Raw genomic sequence first — 15,966 nt, 5'->3', positions numbered from 1 at the left:
CCAAGAGAAAAGGGGGGAAAAGGAGGTAACCGAACATTCCATGCAACTATTGCTTTAACCCCTTGGTCAACATGTGTTCATGAAAATACTCAGTAACTTCTGAATGGAAGGGAACTGCTTAATCTGATAAAGGATATGTATAAAACACAGAAACTGTAATTTTTTTTTTTTTTTTAATCCTCATCCGAGGACATTTTTCCATTTTTTGTACAGACAGTGTGGGAGGGAGAGAGAGGAAGAGAGAGAGAGGGAAACATCGATGTGAAAGGGACACATCGAGTGGCTGCCACCCGCACAACCAACCAGGGCCGGGGACAAACTGCAACCGAGGTACGTGCCCTTAGCGGGAACCGAACCCGGGTCTCTCCGGACCGCAGGTGGATGCCCCAACCGCTGAGCCAAACCAGCCAGGGCACAACTGTAATATTTAATAGTCCCACTGAGATTAGGAATGAGACAAAGATAACCCCCTGTGACCACTTCTATTCACCATCATATTAGAGATCTGAGCCAATGCAACAGGCAAGAAAACTAAATAAAAGGCACAACAGTTGCAAAGGAAAAAGTAAATACTGTTATGCCAGTAATTTGACTGCATACATGGAAAATCCATAATAATCTACATGGAGCTATTAGAATTAATAAATGCATTTAGCAAAATCATTGGATACAAGGTCAACATATAAAAAGTGACTGTCTAGCCCTGGCCGGTTTTGCTCAGAGGTTAGAGCGTCAGCCTGCACTCCAGAGAGACCCGGGTTCGGTTCCCGCTAAGGGCATGTACTTCGGTTGCAGTTTGTCCCCGGCCCTGGTTGGGTGGTGCGGGTAGCAGCCACTCAATGTGTCCCTTTTACATCAATGTTTCTCTCTCTCTCTCTTCCGCCCACTCTACCTGAACTAAAAATGAAAAAATGTCCTTGGGTGAGGATAAAAAAAAAAAAGTGATTTTCTGTACCCACAACAAACAACTGGAAAATTATGTTTTTAAAAGATATTTATAATAGCATAAAATAACTTCAAACATGAGGAATATATCTCAATAAAGGTGTACAATACCTTTAGAACCTAGAGAAAACACTAACAGGAATAAAGATCTAAATAAATGAAGGGATGTCGCATAGTAATGAATTGAAATAATTAACATTCTAAAGACATTCATTTGGGCTAGAGATTTAATGCGGTCCCAGTAGACATCCCATCAAAAGATGATTTTAAAATCTGGTTAGTAATGCAAACGGCTAAGAATAACCAACCTATTCTTAAATAAGGACATAGCTGGAGGACATGCACTACTGGATATCAAGAATTATTATTAAGCTATATTAATTAAGATGTGTGGCATCAGTATAAGAATAGGCAGATTGAACAATGAAAAGGGCTAGAAAGCAGAGAGAGACCCACATATACATGCTCACCCTGATTTATTACAAAGGAGGCATTTCAAAGCAGTGGATAAGAGGAGACTTTTCAATAAGTAGTGCTGGGTTAACTGGATATACATGTGGAAAACCAAATAAATATGGATCTCCTCTTTGTGCCACAGATAAAAAAGTCAACCTCAGGTGGATTCTTTTACATAAAGATAAAACGCAAAACAAGAGGGCTTCTAAAAATTGGTAGAACAGTTTCACGACTTTAGGGTAAGCAAAAATTTCTTAAGTAAGCACAGAAAGAAATAACCATAAAAAAGTCAATGAATTGGATTACATTAAAAGTAAGATCTCCTGTTCATCCAAAGAGAGTCAAATGTCAAGCCACAGAATAGAAAAAGATACTTTAAATACACATGACTGGTAAAAATATTTGTATTGAAAAAAAAAAACAACTCCTATAAATCAATAAGAAAAAGACAATCCAATTGAAAAATGGGCAATGAACTTGAATAGGGACTACAAAGATTAAATAAAAATGACCAATACCCCGGCCGGTGTGGCTCAGTGGTTGACCAAGAGGTCACCAGTTCAATTCCTGGTCAGGACACAAGCCCAGGTTGTGGGCCCGATCCCCAGTGGGGGGCATACAGGAGGCGGCCAATTGATGTTCTTTTTCATTGATGTTTCTATCTCTCTCTCCCTAACATCAATAAAGAAAAAAATTACTATATATATATATATACACATATATATATATATATTAAAAAGGCACAACATCATTAGTTACTAGGGCTAATTGAAACCACAATGAGGCACCACTACACACCTACCATAATGGCTAAAATTCAAAAGTTTGACAATCCCAAGTGTTGACAAGTATGTAGAGAAATTGAAACACTCATAAACTGATGATAGGAGTATAAACTGATACACCACTTAGCAAAACTCTTTGTAAGGACCTACTAAAGTTGAACATATGTACTCCATGTCCCAGCAATCCGGTTTTAGGTGTACACAAAACAAAAATGCATTTGTATGTGCACCAAAAACACATCCGAAAAAGTTTATAGCAACATTATTCATAGTAGCCCTAACCTAAAAATGTCCCAAATTTTTATCAATGGTAAATGAATAAACGGTTTGTGAAATATTACAACATGGATTGCCATACAACAATAAAACGAATAAACTATTGCTACACATCACAACATGGATGAATCTCTCAAACGATGTTATGCATAAGAAGCCACAAAAAAAAGAGTATATACATTAATACAATTCCATATATATGTCATATATTTAAAAAATGAGAACATGTGATAGAAATCAGGTTAATGGTGACCACTGCTGGGGAGTGTGTAGTTATTGGGAGGATGCATGAGGTAGATTCTGCGGGAATGGTAATATTCTATCTCTTGATCTAGGGGAGATGACAAGGAGTGTATTTAGTGTTTGAAAATTCATTAAACAATGATTCATGTGCTTTTCTGTAAATATGTTACACAACAGATTTCTATGTTTAAAAAAAGAAATAGTGTGATTATTCTGGAAGAAGGATACATATAGCATCTTTGGTTTGCAAAGTGGCACTCAAGCCATCTTAGAAAGAGCAATGCAAAAAAAAATGACATAATTGCAAGTCTATGGCTGCAGGGATGGTGGAGGAGCCAGAGGTTGTGTCCGTCACCACTATACATGCTCGCCCTGATGTTTGTGCAGTAGGCATGGACCAGAAGCAATAATCACTGAATGAGAGAGCTGGTATAGAAGTGAAATGAGATTAGAAACATACCATTGAAGGAATGTCTCACATTATCCAAAAGCTTCATTTTGGATAATGAAAGTCTTCCAACTCTTATAAAATAGGTCAGAACTCTCAAAGAGTGGTTGACATACTCTGCATTCATTCTTTTTATTATTATTATTATCATTATTATTATTTCTTTATTGATTTTATAGAGAGAGGAAGGGTGAGGCAGAGAGAGAGAGATAGAAACATCGACTGGCCATCTCCTGCATGCCCCCTACTAGGGATCTGGCCCACAACATGGGCGTGTGCACTGACTGGGAATTGAACCGGTGACCTCTTGGTACATGGGTTGATGCTCAACCACTGAGCCACATCAGCCAGGCCTCTGCATTCATTCTTAATAACTTTCCACTGCCCCGCAAATAAAACCCAAAATCCTTTAGTCAGTTTAGAAGATGGACACAGTTACTGTTTCTGATTTCCCAGTATGTATTTTTGGCTATCAAATTTGCTTCCCTGATATGGAAGTATGGGCCTGTGAACTATCCTGGCCAGAATATGCTGTATCTCTGGACACTGACTAGATCAAGGTAGACATAGGACTCTAATCAGGACTGACCAGGGTCCTTCCCTGGGACTGAGATAAGGACACTATAAGTAAAAACATCCCTTCCTTGTGTTGAAAGGATGTAACAGTAGAGATATTAATGAACATATACTTTTTCTCTAGTGTTAAGGAGGAAGTCAAGATGATGAGGTATTAAGAGTGCTGAGCCCTGGCCGGTTTGGCTCAGCGGTTAGAGCGTCGGCCTGCGGTACAGAGAGACCTGGGTTTGGTTCCCGCTAAGGGCACGTACCTCGGTTGCAGTTTGTCCCCGGCCCTGGTTGGTTGTGCGGGTGGCAGCCACTCGATGTGTCCCTTCACATCGATGTTTCTCTCTCTCTCTCCCTTCCTCTCTCTCCCTCCCACTCTATCTGTACAAAAAATGGAAAAATATCCTCGGGTGAGGATAAAAAAAAAAAGAGTGCTGAAATATCATGTAAGTCCCTGATCCAGCCATGCCTGAATTCCCAGGTATAGAAATTAGATAAATTCCTTTTTGCTTGAGTTGGTTTGAATTTTGCTTTAGTTCAGTTGTTTTGGGTTTTTTTTATCCACATTCAAAAGGTCCCTCAATTACCACCACCATCATCATCATCATCATCACCAATCATCATCATCTATGTGGCATTTAAGTCCCTCAACAGACTGGCCCTAATATGCATTTCTGGTCTTATCAGTCACTGTTCATCTTTATATAACTAACAACATGACCATTTTCAACCACAGGAAATGTTCCCCCCACCAAGAATTTCCAATAACCAAAATCTGACTTAAACCAAATACACTTTGGAGAGCCAATTGGTTGTTCCTGTTAAGGACAATTAGAAAATATAAGAAAGTGGAGATTAAACAGATTTTTTAAGTGGGAGAGGGGGTTGTAACGCAAATAGCAGGCAAGGAAAGTGGTTTTTGCAGAGATGCTTTTGAAAGTTAAAGGAAGCCAAAGAAGTGAAAAGGTAGAATTGATAGCCTGCTCTGGCATGACACTAAATACCCTGGGCACTGAGGTGAGATAGCTGAGAACTTCCTCATCTGTCCTGCCAAGTTTATCCCAAGATTTATCCAGTTTACCCTTGAGCCACGGGAAGATCCAGGCGTCAGTGGTCACCCTCTCAGTCTGAGAGTCTAAAAGGCCTTGGCCACTTGGACGGAGAGCCTGACACAGTGGGGGACATGTCCATTTGCATGAGAATTGTGCACTGCCTGTAATATAACAAAACCACTTATAAGTACTTCACTGCAGGGGAGTGATCTGAAAAGCAGTAAGAAGTAACTACAAACTCATTGTGGCATACCCTCTATTACCAACATAAGGTGAGGTCAATACCACTCATAATCAACTCTCTTTCCTCATTTTTCTTTTGCTAAAAATAAAATTTATTAAACAGTTTGGCTTGCAACATACATTTTGCCTATCTCTGTTTCCCCTTTAGTTTTAAGTTCATCAACAGATTTCTCCTGCCTGAAAGGTTTTTAAGGACCTGACCCTCAGTAGGGGGGTATTAAAAATTCTTTGCACCTCTGTCCTTTTACTTACACTGAAATGCCTCAGGCACACTCTTACCACCAAACCCACTGGTCCTCCAGTGTCCAACTCATCCACTCAACCTCGTCCACAAAATCTCTCAGTGGGAAGTGACCCCTCCCTCATTCCATCTATATGTGCCTGTCCTACCACATTCTGTTTCTCCATCTTTTCCCCTCCACAGAAGTGTAAACTTCTTGAAAACAGCCATATTTGATAATTATCATCTAGAAAAGTTGTTTGGTAGTGGGACTTACTACCAATGTGGGCAAGCTGGGCGAGGAGCAGGAGAGAACACTGGAGGCCTTAGACCAAGGGGTGACCTGAGATAAGAACCCCCTCTCCTCCCCCTGCCGCTCCCAGACTAAGAATTGACTAAATTGCAGATTTCCAGGAACATACTTTCTTTCAGTAATGCCTTCAAGGCAATCACAGTTTCTCAGCCCTTTTGTGCACCTGGGAGAATCAGTAGTGTTGTTACTTTATCTAATGTCACATACCCCTGCCTACGGACAGAAACTAGCAGCCAAGCCCTAGCTACCTGCTACTCTCATAGGTAAAGTACCCTACACCTCAAAAAAAAAAGAATCTAAAATATAATCAATAAATTTATTCTTTGTGAATACATACTTTCTATTTTCACCAGCTGCTGAATCAGTCTTTGTTTTAGGATGTATGATCAGCAAAATAATATAATGGCATCTTCCTGCTTGGTTTGGAATCTGAACTCAGTAGTACTTACATAGCAGCTTAAGAGAAAAATACACTGGACATTTTCAAAAGCTGTCTTTCTTGCCCTGGCCGGTTTGGCTCAGTGGTTAGAGTGTCAGCCTGCGGTTCAGAGAGACCCAGGTTCGGTTCCCACTAAGGGCATGTATCTCGGTTGCAGTTTGTCCCCGGCCCGGGTTGGGTCCTGCAGGAGGAACTCGATATGTCCCTTTCACGTCGATGTTTCTCTCTCTCCCTCCCACTCTATCTGAACAAAAAATGTCCTCGGGTGAGGATAAAAAAAAGTTGTCTTTCTTCTAGAGAGGTCACAAACAGAAAGAACACAGCTCAAACAAGTGTTTGGATTGGGCAGTGTGGATCTACACATTTTTCTAACTGGAATTAGTTGCTGATGATTAAATATGCATGGCAGCCCAGCTGGTGTGGCTCAGTGGACTGAGTATGGCCTGTGGCCTGAGAGGTCCCGGTTCAATTCCAGGTCAGGACACATGCCTGGGTTTCCGGCTTGATCCCCAGTAGAAGGCATGCAGGAGGCAGCCAATCAATGTTTTTTCCTCATACCGATGTTTCTCTCTCTCTCCCCCTTCCTCTCTCTCTAAAAAAAATTAAAAATTTTTTTTTTAAATGCATGGCAACAACAGGGCTTTCTGAGCAGCACATACTCTTCGCTCTAACACAGCTCTCACCCACCCCTACTTCCTAACCCTGGGATCCAGCCAGATGCCATTCATAAGAACACACGGCTGGCTGCTTCGCTTTTAGGGGGGAAAAAAGTGTCTCTATCAAAAATGGGACAGAGGGTCCCACGTTTCAAGAAAAATGGGTTCTTACTCCAAAAGCAAACAATTGGTTTAACAACCAATTATTATCACTATCTCTCACTGAAAAGCTTGCTGTTATTCCGCTCTTAAACTATGAGTCTTCTACCTATTTCCCAAAGCCTGTCTCTTTCAGATCTGATTATACAATGTCCTCTCTCTAAATTGTATTTACTGTCTTTGTCATCTACTTGCTATCTACTCTGACTTATAAACTTCCACACATTCTTTTCACTTAATATCCTTTACTGTTAATTTTCTATTTATTTCTATCATCTCCAAGACAACCAAAATGATGATCTCAAGGGTAGGGTTTCTGTCTGTTCTCCACCTTGTGATATATCAGAGAGACTCAGGACCTTGGAGTCAGAGAATAGCTGAGTTTATTTATTTATTTTATCCTCACCCAAGGACATTTTTCGATATTTTGTTCAGAGAGAGTGGGAGGGAGGGAGGGAGAGAGAGAAACATCGACGTGAAAGGGACACATCGAGTGGTTGCCACCCGTACGACCCAACCAGGGCCGGGGTCAAACTGCAACCGAGGTACGTGCCCTTAGCGGGAACCGAACCCGGGTCTCTCCAGACCGCAGGCCGACGCTCTAACCGCTGAGCCAAACCGGCCAGGGCGAGAATAGCTGCATTTAAATCTTGGTTTCTCTACTCAATAACTATGTGACCTCAGGCCAGCAGCTGAACTCTGTTTCAGCTTTGGTCTCTACACCTGTACAATGGGGGTAATACCACCTGATTCTTCTTAAAAGACTGATTATTTCATAAGATCAGTCACTGCTATATGACAGATCTGTAGCTTTACAGCCTGGGCAACTTTTGGTTTTAGAAAACCAATTTTTTCTTAAGCATTTACTATGTGTGTGTCTTTGTGCTAGGACAGGATAAAATTATGTTTGTTTGTTTTTTAAAAACCAGACCACAGCCCAGTGGGAAAGACAAGCATTAATGTACAACTACAAAATAGGATTTGAGGTGGATCTACCTAGACAAAATCAAGCAAACAATAAGAATGGGAGTTATAACTACTGCACCTTGCATTCACTCTTGCAGCAGTCTATGCACCCACACTCAGACCAGTCCATGTAGCCATGCTCATACCTATGTGCCTGCACCCCGCCCAGTCCATACATACACCTGCACCGGACGCAGTCACACATCTGCACTAGTACTAGCCCATCCTTCCTCCCATTTTCACCCACCCATAGCTGTCACTCTGAAAATCAATAACTCAGCAAACATTTAACATCTACCATGTGCCAAGAACTGTAAGAGATACCAAGGGTATAGAAAAAATTAACATATGGCCTTGTTGCAGGTGTGGGTCATAGTCACGCACAAGAGACATCAATGCAGCAGCAGCTCCTGAGTGTTCTTCTCTTGTGCGGGTGACTAATGGCCTGTAGGCTCGGGAAAGTACGTACACCTTTGACTATCACAAAAGACGAGCTTTCCCACTCCACCCTCCCCACTCAGTGTCCAGGCTACTTGCTTTCTACAAGCCTCCTCAAATCCAATGTTACAACCAGGGAGCAGGATTCTCCCAGGAACTCAGGAGTCTCTCAAATGCTAGGCTGATACAGCAAGTCCTCAGGAGCAGAAAAAAACAAGAGAAACCATTACCCTGAAATATTGCTTCCCCACAGACTCCTGTTGGAGGAGGTCACGGAGAGGAGCCAGATCCCGGAAACTGGCAGCTCCCCGCCCCTCCCTGTCCTAGGAATGATTGTTCTGCCCACAGTGAGAGGCCCTTTCAAGCCTTCAGACAATGTGGTGTTATTGAGACCATCAGGGACCCTGTTAAGTTCTTGCGACTGAACCCCATTAAGGCCTCTATATAAACCTTTAAGATTCTAGCGGATGGGTGTGGAAATCTCTCGCCGTCACCCGAGCCTCGTATGTGTGTTCCCTTGCTTATTAAACCCACCACCTACCAACCTGGAGAGGTCTGCCTCTTTCTTTGCCCTCCGTGGATGGGAGCCCGTTTCAGGTTTTACTCAGGAGCTTCCTGAGGTTGGGAATCGGCAGCTAATTCTCTATATCATTAGAAAACAGTGTGGTGTGGCATGGTCCGCCTGCTCCATTTACTCTGCCTCCTCTGCCCAGTGCGCTGTGCAGGATCCTGTCTGCTCTCGCAGCCACACACACTCAAGGGAGAGCTGCTTCGTTTCTATTTTGCAGATGAGGACACTGAGGATCAGAAACACAATTGACAGGGTTTTAAATGCCTGTTGTGCTCCTTGAAGAGCCACGGATCACAGTTCTCCGTCAGGGCTCGGGGCTGGCCAGGTCTCAGTGCGATACAGGTGCCTTGGGTACTTCCGAGGGGTGTCACCACTAGTTCACATTTGTGCAGGACACTCATCTCAGAAGGCTTTGTTTAATGTGCACTTCCCCCTGGGCAAGACACTAGTGAATAAGGGAACTCGACCATGTGAAAACTTAAAGATGGCTTTTCCTTTGCTGGTTTTGCCTTTGTATTTAGAAAAGCCAAGACAGCTAGTCTCCACAGCTCATTTGAGTAGCCTCAGTTACATGAGCATCTACTTTGCTCATATTCAAATCTTTACACTTTTTTAAAAGTTGCCATACATAAAAATAGCTGTACCCTATGTTGCTAACACCCAAGTAAGGAAGGAAGGAATCATTTTCTAGACACAAGATAGCCACACAAGGATGACCAAAAGAGGGGTATTTCAGCCTGCTGCACTCTCCTAGCTATCAAATGCACCCCTCAATGCCCTCCCTTAATGTCCTCAGTCATTTATCTCATAGAATATTTGTGGGTTCTAATGAGCACAGCTCTGCCGTGTGTGTGTGTGTGTGTGTGTGTGTGTGTGTGTGTGTGTGTGTGTGTGTGTGTGTGTGTGAGAGAGAGAGAGAGAGAGAGAAGGGTGAGGTGTCTGGACTATTGCTTTCTTCAGCTGCTGCTTTGGTAGTTAGGCTGATTAACAGTGAACCCCCCTCCCCCCATTGGAATGTAGATATGGCAGAAAAGGAATTGCCTCAGGGAGGCAACAGTGAAGCATATGATAATCTTCATGGTTTGTAACATCTCAAGCAGGTACTCTGAGTTGTTATTTAATATTACTCATTAGGTTTAATGTTCATTTTAACCACCCACTTGTGGGCATTTTTGCTTTTCTGGTAGTTTGAAGAAGTTCCTTTCATGACTATCACTCTCATTACAGGCTTAATAGTTTCAAATTCTGGATGATTATCTTTTTTCTCTTGACTACTTCAGAAAGTCATTCCCCCTCCCCCCGTGGAGAAATTGACATTAGTTCAATCAATGTTTACTGAGCACCTACTGGCAGGTACATTGCTGGGAGCTTACTACCTAATTCTCAGTGACCAGCAGAGTCAACATCATCTGGGGACTGGTCAGAAACGTAAATTTTCAGGCCTCACTCCAGACCAACTGAGTCAGAAACCCTGGGGGTGACCCCTAGCTATCTGTGTTTTTAAAAAGCCCACTTCAAAGATTATCCTCATCAAATGCCAACACAACAAATATATTGTTAGCTTATTGAGCTAAATCTGAAAGTGTCATGTGTCCTTTGAGGAAACAGAGGCCCGGAAGCCAAAGGCCACATAAGGATTTGGTGGAGGGACCCAAACCAGAACTAAGGTCTCCTGCCCAACATTGCCAATATTCTGTTTCTTTTCTGATGCTTTAATCCCTAAATCTTACAGGAGCTCCAAATATTACTGACCCAAAGTGCAAATCTTGCTTTTCAAAAAAAAAAAAAAAACAGAGAAACTGCTCTCTTTGCTAATAGGAACCACTAACAAAATTTAAAGTCCAATCTACCGAAACCATCCAGAAGACTAGCAGTAACTTTCCAAACCTTTAACACATATCCAAGTTCCATTTACAAGATCTAAAACTGGGGTGGGGAACAGGTAAAAAAAAAAAAAAAAAACCAATAAGTAATGTGATCAGAATAAAGTCTGGAAGAATATAAAGTACACAAAAATATCAACAGTGGTTCACCTTCTGTGGGAGATTTACAAATGATCTTTTTTTCTTTGTAATTTCCTGACATTTTCCCAACGGTTAGATATTACTTTTATAGTGATCATTAAAAAAAAGTAAAACTGGGTTTTTGAAATGCTATATGCATATCAATCAACATGAAGGTTTATTTTATAATTCTATTTCTCTCCATAGAGCAGGATATTGTGTGTGTAGTAATTATTTATATCATGCCATATGTTATAATGAAGATGAAATTCGATGAATATATTCCTTCCAGCTGGCACTGAAAATGAAGAGGTTAAATGCTTTCCTAGGTTCAAAGCATTATGAATTAAGACAAGTTAACTGTGCAGCTAAAGGAAAATTAATCCCAGCACTGAGATCTCTGAGAGCATCTCTTTTGAAAAATGTTGATGTGACACAGAGCTCCTTACTCAGATCTCCCTGACGTTTAACCCCTGGCATAAAGCAGAATGTTCAGCAATTCCTAGCAAAGTCTAAAGAGTTGAGGGGATAAATGCATGGGAGAATATCAGAAAAATAATAGAATGATCCTATTTTCACATAAAATTCTGTCCCTGTGGACAATCAGACATCTAAAACTACTGGCAAATTATATTGTCCTAAATACCCTTTTAGGAAGTAACTAGATTTATTGATCACAGCATAGTGCATACAAATGTCAAATCATGATGCTGTACACCTGAAACCGATAGAAAATTGTATGTCAATTGTACTTCAATTAAAATGTTTTTCCTTTCACAAGAAATGTTTGCTCTTTTAAAAAATATCCATGATGGATTTTTTATTCCACAAATCATTCATAAATAAATATAACTGTCTCATTTAAACAGACATTTCTGCCATATAAGCACTTGATAAGAAAAATTTGCTGCTTGGAGAAAAACTAGCATTGTTTTACTAAAACTCTCAGCAATATATCAGTAAATGTTAATTTAAGTTTCTTAAAGGAGACAGGGAAGTCAAGTTAAGAACCAGTGTCGTGAATGTGTAAAAGGAAACACCAGTGCTACCTACATCATCAAAATACCTCACAATGGCTGACATTTCTAGAAATTTACAGGCACTTTAAAGAAAGGACGAGTTACTGGGGAATATATATATGGCACACCCCAATGATTATAGTACCTACGATCACCATATTTACACAACAATTTAGTTTGACAACAGTATTAGAGAACTCAGAAAGAATCTATCATCTTGGTTTTCTCAGCTCAGCATACATGTTTTTGCTTATAAAGGTGTATCTCCAAAGAGCATCCAATTCCCTTCAGTCCTCCCTTGTTTGACAGGGTAGGTCCATCCATCACATAATTAATAAATTAATAAGAAGAATAAGAATAAACAGCATAAAGAATAGACACACACAGAAAGTTTCTCACCAACTCCACAGTGCCCACTCCATATAATTACCCATCTGCCTATAAAAATCGACCTATAAAACCCTTGTTTAACATATTAAGCTAAACCTAACAGTTTCCTCTCTGTCTACCACTTTTTGACAAAACACACACACTTGTAGCTGAATCTCTAACTCCATTCGGACACTTACAAGCCCTGTTCTTATTCTTCCACCTGTCATTCTCTCTGGTGAGAAAATGGTCCAGTGCTAGGCTTTACCTAATTCTGCTTATTTTGGCAGTTTTACTTTGGAGTTGCTAAAAGGTATTGATTAGAAACTACCTGCAGATCCAGTTCCTAAGTGCCGATAAACACCGAGGGAACAATTCCAAGCTAACAACATCTTCAGTTTGTAGCATGGAAATGCCACTCCTCTCAACAAGAGATAAAGAAGTAACAGTCCTCCCTGCTCCATCACATTAAAAAAAAATTCAGCAGCTTTCATTCTGAACAAAATTAAATTTTCTGGGTCACTTTCCCTGTCTCCCTGGGCCACTTGCTACGCAGCCTGATAGTGACTGTAAATACCATCTCTTCAGGCAACCAGCTGAGTTGTCATCCTCTCAAGAGCAAATCCCTCGATTCCTTTTCACTGCTGCAGTTCCCAAACCCAGACCCCAACACCCACCCCTACCACTAGCTTTCTGCTCCTCCAAACCACAAATGGGAGAGCTTATTCGAAGAAAAAGTTAATGAGTCTGCTTTTGAAGTAAAGCTGCCCTACCTGCGATCCCCAAATCATCGTTAGACTGTAAGTCCCTAAAACCACCTACCGCCTGCACGCTGGTCCCAGCCGGTGTGCGCTTCACACCCCGAAACCCGGGAACAGGCTTTCTCTGCAGACCTGCACCCATCCCACACAAGTCCACACGCCAGCTTGCCTTACCACTTATGTAAGCTCGTGCCTCGACAGTCCCAAACTGCACACACACACACACACACACACACACACACCCCGACACCTGTCACACATCTGAAACGGACCAACATCCACACCCGGGCGATGAAATGACATCAACACACAGGAACTGGGGTGGGAGGGGGGGGGGGCAAGCTGTTTTAAAACATCTTCCCCCCACTTGTCTCTTGCCCATTTTTGTCACAACTACAATTACCTTAGCAACCAAAGAATTGCCTTGACTCTCCCTCCGGCTCCCGAATTTGTCCTAAAGCCAAGCTTGCGCCAGGTTCATGGTAAAGCTAGAGAAGCCCAGGAAACGGGGATCCGCAGCCTCGGGGGGGCGGAGGGGACGTCCTGGTCAGTCTCCCCGCTGCTCTCCAGCGTCTCCCTGGGCTTCGCGAGTTTCCCGGGTGGCGAGCGCGGGGGTTCAGCGGGCGCAGAGCGAAGCCCGGGGCCGGCGAGGAGGCGCGGCGGGTCGCATGGTGCCAGGGCGCGGGACGCTCGGCTGTCTCCAGCGCGCTCGGGGCCCGCCCGGCTCTCCGCGCTCGCCCAGGCCGGCGGGTCCGGGAGGTCGGTCCGCCCCCTCAGCGCCCGCCCGCTCCCGCCGCTGTGGGAAGCCGGCGCCCGGGCGGAGCTCTCGCCGCCGGGTAGGGCCGAACGCAGGAGCTGCCCCAACTCGCGAAGCCGCTCAGCTCGGCTGCTTGAAGCCGCTGCAGCGGCGCCCACTGTCGGCGTAGGGTGGAGCTGCAGGCCGCGCCGCGCGCACCTGGGCGCCAGCACCTGCGCCCGGACCCGAGCCGCTGGAGGTGGGCGGGGCGGGGCGGAGGCTCCAGAGCGCGTCCGCCGGCCGCGCCCCGCCCGGCTCACCTGCTCCCAGCGCCGCGGAAGGTGCAGAGGGCGGTCTGCCCCAGGGAGAGGAAAGCTGGGAATTCCTTGCACTTCAGCTGCCGCCCAGGAAACGGGCAGATTGGCCCAGCGAAGCGGAGGCTCCTTCCGTCGATTCCGAGCGCTGGGTGCGTCTGGAAAGTTCAGTGGCGTCAGGTTTGGCCGCGGGATTCCAGTTTCGGAGTGGTTTGCACGAGGGCCTCGGCTCTCGCTGACGTGTGTCGCTGGCGCCCTCTAAATTAAATCGGGCCGCCGCAGTCCTCGAGGGTAGTGCCAACCTCGTCATTTTTATTGATTTAACAGTCACACCACATGCTGTCTTTGTAGCCTTTTGTGAGTATTCTTATCTGAAACACCACGAAAGGACTTTCGAGAAAAATTAGCTCTGCCAGTATTCTTGGGGAAAGAAGGAAAAAGTTGAAGACAGAAAATGAGAAAGGGTAACTTGAATTGATGACATTTTTTTAATGTGGGAACTCTGAAATTTGATATTTAGTTAAAGATCTAGGAAGTTGCGTGTGGAAATAAAATAAGATTGTTGGTGTTCATTGGTAACCATGGGATTGGCAGGCAACTTCAATGTTATCAATGTAAACAGTAGCCCGCCGGTGTGGCTCAGTGGCTGAGCATGGACCCATGCACCGGGGGTCGCCGGTTTGATTCCTGGTCAGGGCACATGCCCAGGTTGTGGGCCTAGTGCCTCGTGTGGGGCATGCAACAGGTGGCCAATGGATGTTCTCTGTCATCGATGTTTCTGTTTCTCCTTCTCCCTTCCTCTCTCTCTTTAATATCAATAAAGAAAAAAATTTTAAATATATAAACAATAAATTAAAGATCTATTCTTGAATTGTATTGGGGGACTTACAATAAAATACTTAAAGGCTCCTAAGGATTGTGATTTGGACGGTCTTCATCCATGTGGGTCTAGACTCTAGAGGTTGAAATTGAAGGTCTCCTTTCCTGCATGCATCTCCCTTCCCACCATCTGTATTGATTAATGGATGTATTAGTTATTTTATCCAGTAGACAATAATTAGTACCTATCCACACACACACAGTAATTAAGTGAGAGGATGAAGTGTTAACTAACTATATTGTAGTAATAAATTTTTGCAATATATATGTCTATCAAATCATCACATAGTGTACCTTAAACTTCATGTTATATGTCAAAATATCTTAATAAACTTGAGGAAAAATCATGAAATCAGATATATATTTACTTAGATTTATATATTTTATGTATTATATGGGATTTCTAATATATGTTACATAATTTCTTATATATACATGGAAAGTATTTGACTTAATATAAAATATTTTATTACACATATATGCATATATGTGTATATAGTATACACACATACCTATATGTACTTATATTTTTTATATATATGACTTTTATAAATATAATTTTATGTAATTTATGTATGTGTATATATTATATATATATTATATATATAAAATGATAGATATAACTTAATAGAGACAGGCCACACTTTTTGCTGACATGGCCAACAAATTGGTTTATCTAATGGGAAAGGGAGCAAACAAGTAAATGTATTAAAGATATTGGGAGGCAAGTTTCACATAGTTGGAGAAGGGAATTAACAGGTATAGGAAGGGGAAAGATTAGAATAAACCCAGTGATGTGGCTTGAAATTAGAAGTGATGGTGTGAAATTATTTCTAATTTATTAATTTTTTTTCTTTTTTTTAGAGAGAGAGACAGAAACATCAATGTGAGAAACACCTGTCAGTGGCCTGCTGAATGCCCCCACTGGAGATTGAGCCCACAGCCCGGGCATGTGCCCTGACTGGGAATCAAACCCAGACCTCAGTCCATGGGATGACACTCAATCCACTGAGCCACACCGGCTGGCTATTTCTAATTTAGATAGAAAAATATATGTACGTGTGTGTGTGTGTGTGTATACATTGATATATATCCTAGCTCTGTCTACTAA

The 15,966-nt window shown here is 42.6% G+C and overlaps 1 protein-coding gene across 2 annotated transcripts in view; it reads right to left on the bottom strand.

Annotated features, from left to right (window-relative positions):
- The window catches only part of RGS6 (regulator of G protein signaling 6), a 492,828-nt gene extending 479,176 nt beyond the window's left edge, over nt 1-13,652 (bottom strand). The window contains exon 1 of one of the 2 annotated variants that reach the window (XM_036258184.1): nt 13,330-13,652. The gene's annotated coding sequence lies outside the window, so the exon portion shown is untranslated. The remainder of the gene's footprint in view (nt 1-13,329) is intronic. The other variant, XM_036258187.1, reaches the window with a different exon arrangement.
- Nucleotides 13,653-15,966: the final 2,314 nt, after the last annotated feature.

This window comes from Molossus molossus, unplaced genomic scaffold, assembly GCF_014108415.1.
Source record: "Molossus molossus isolate mMolMol1 unplaced genomic scaffold, mMolMol1.p scaffold_m16_p_1, whole genome shotgun sequence".
NCBI lineage: Eukaryota > Metazoa > Chordata > Mammalia > Chiroptera > Molossidae > Molossus > Molossus molossus.
Note: the sequence above shows the minus strand (reverse complement) of the source record. Positions and strands in the feature narration are given on the sequence as shown.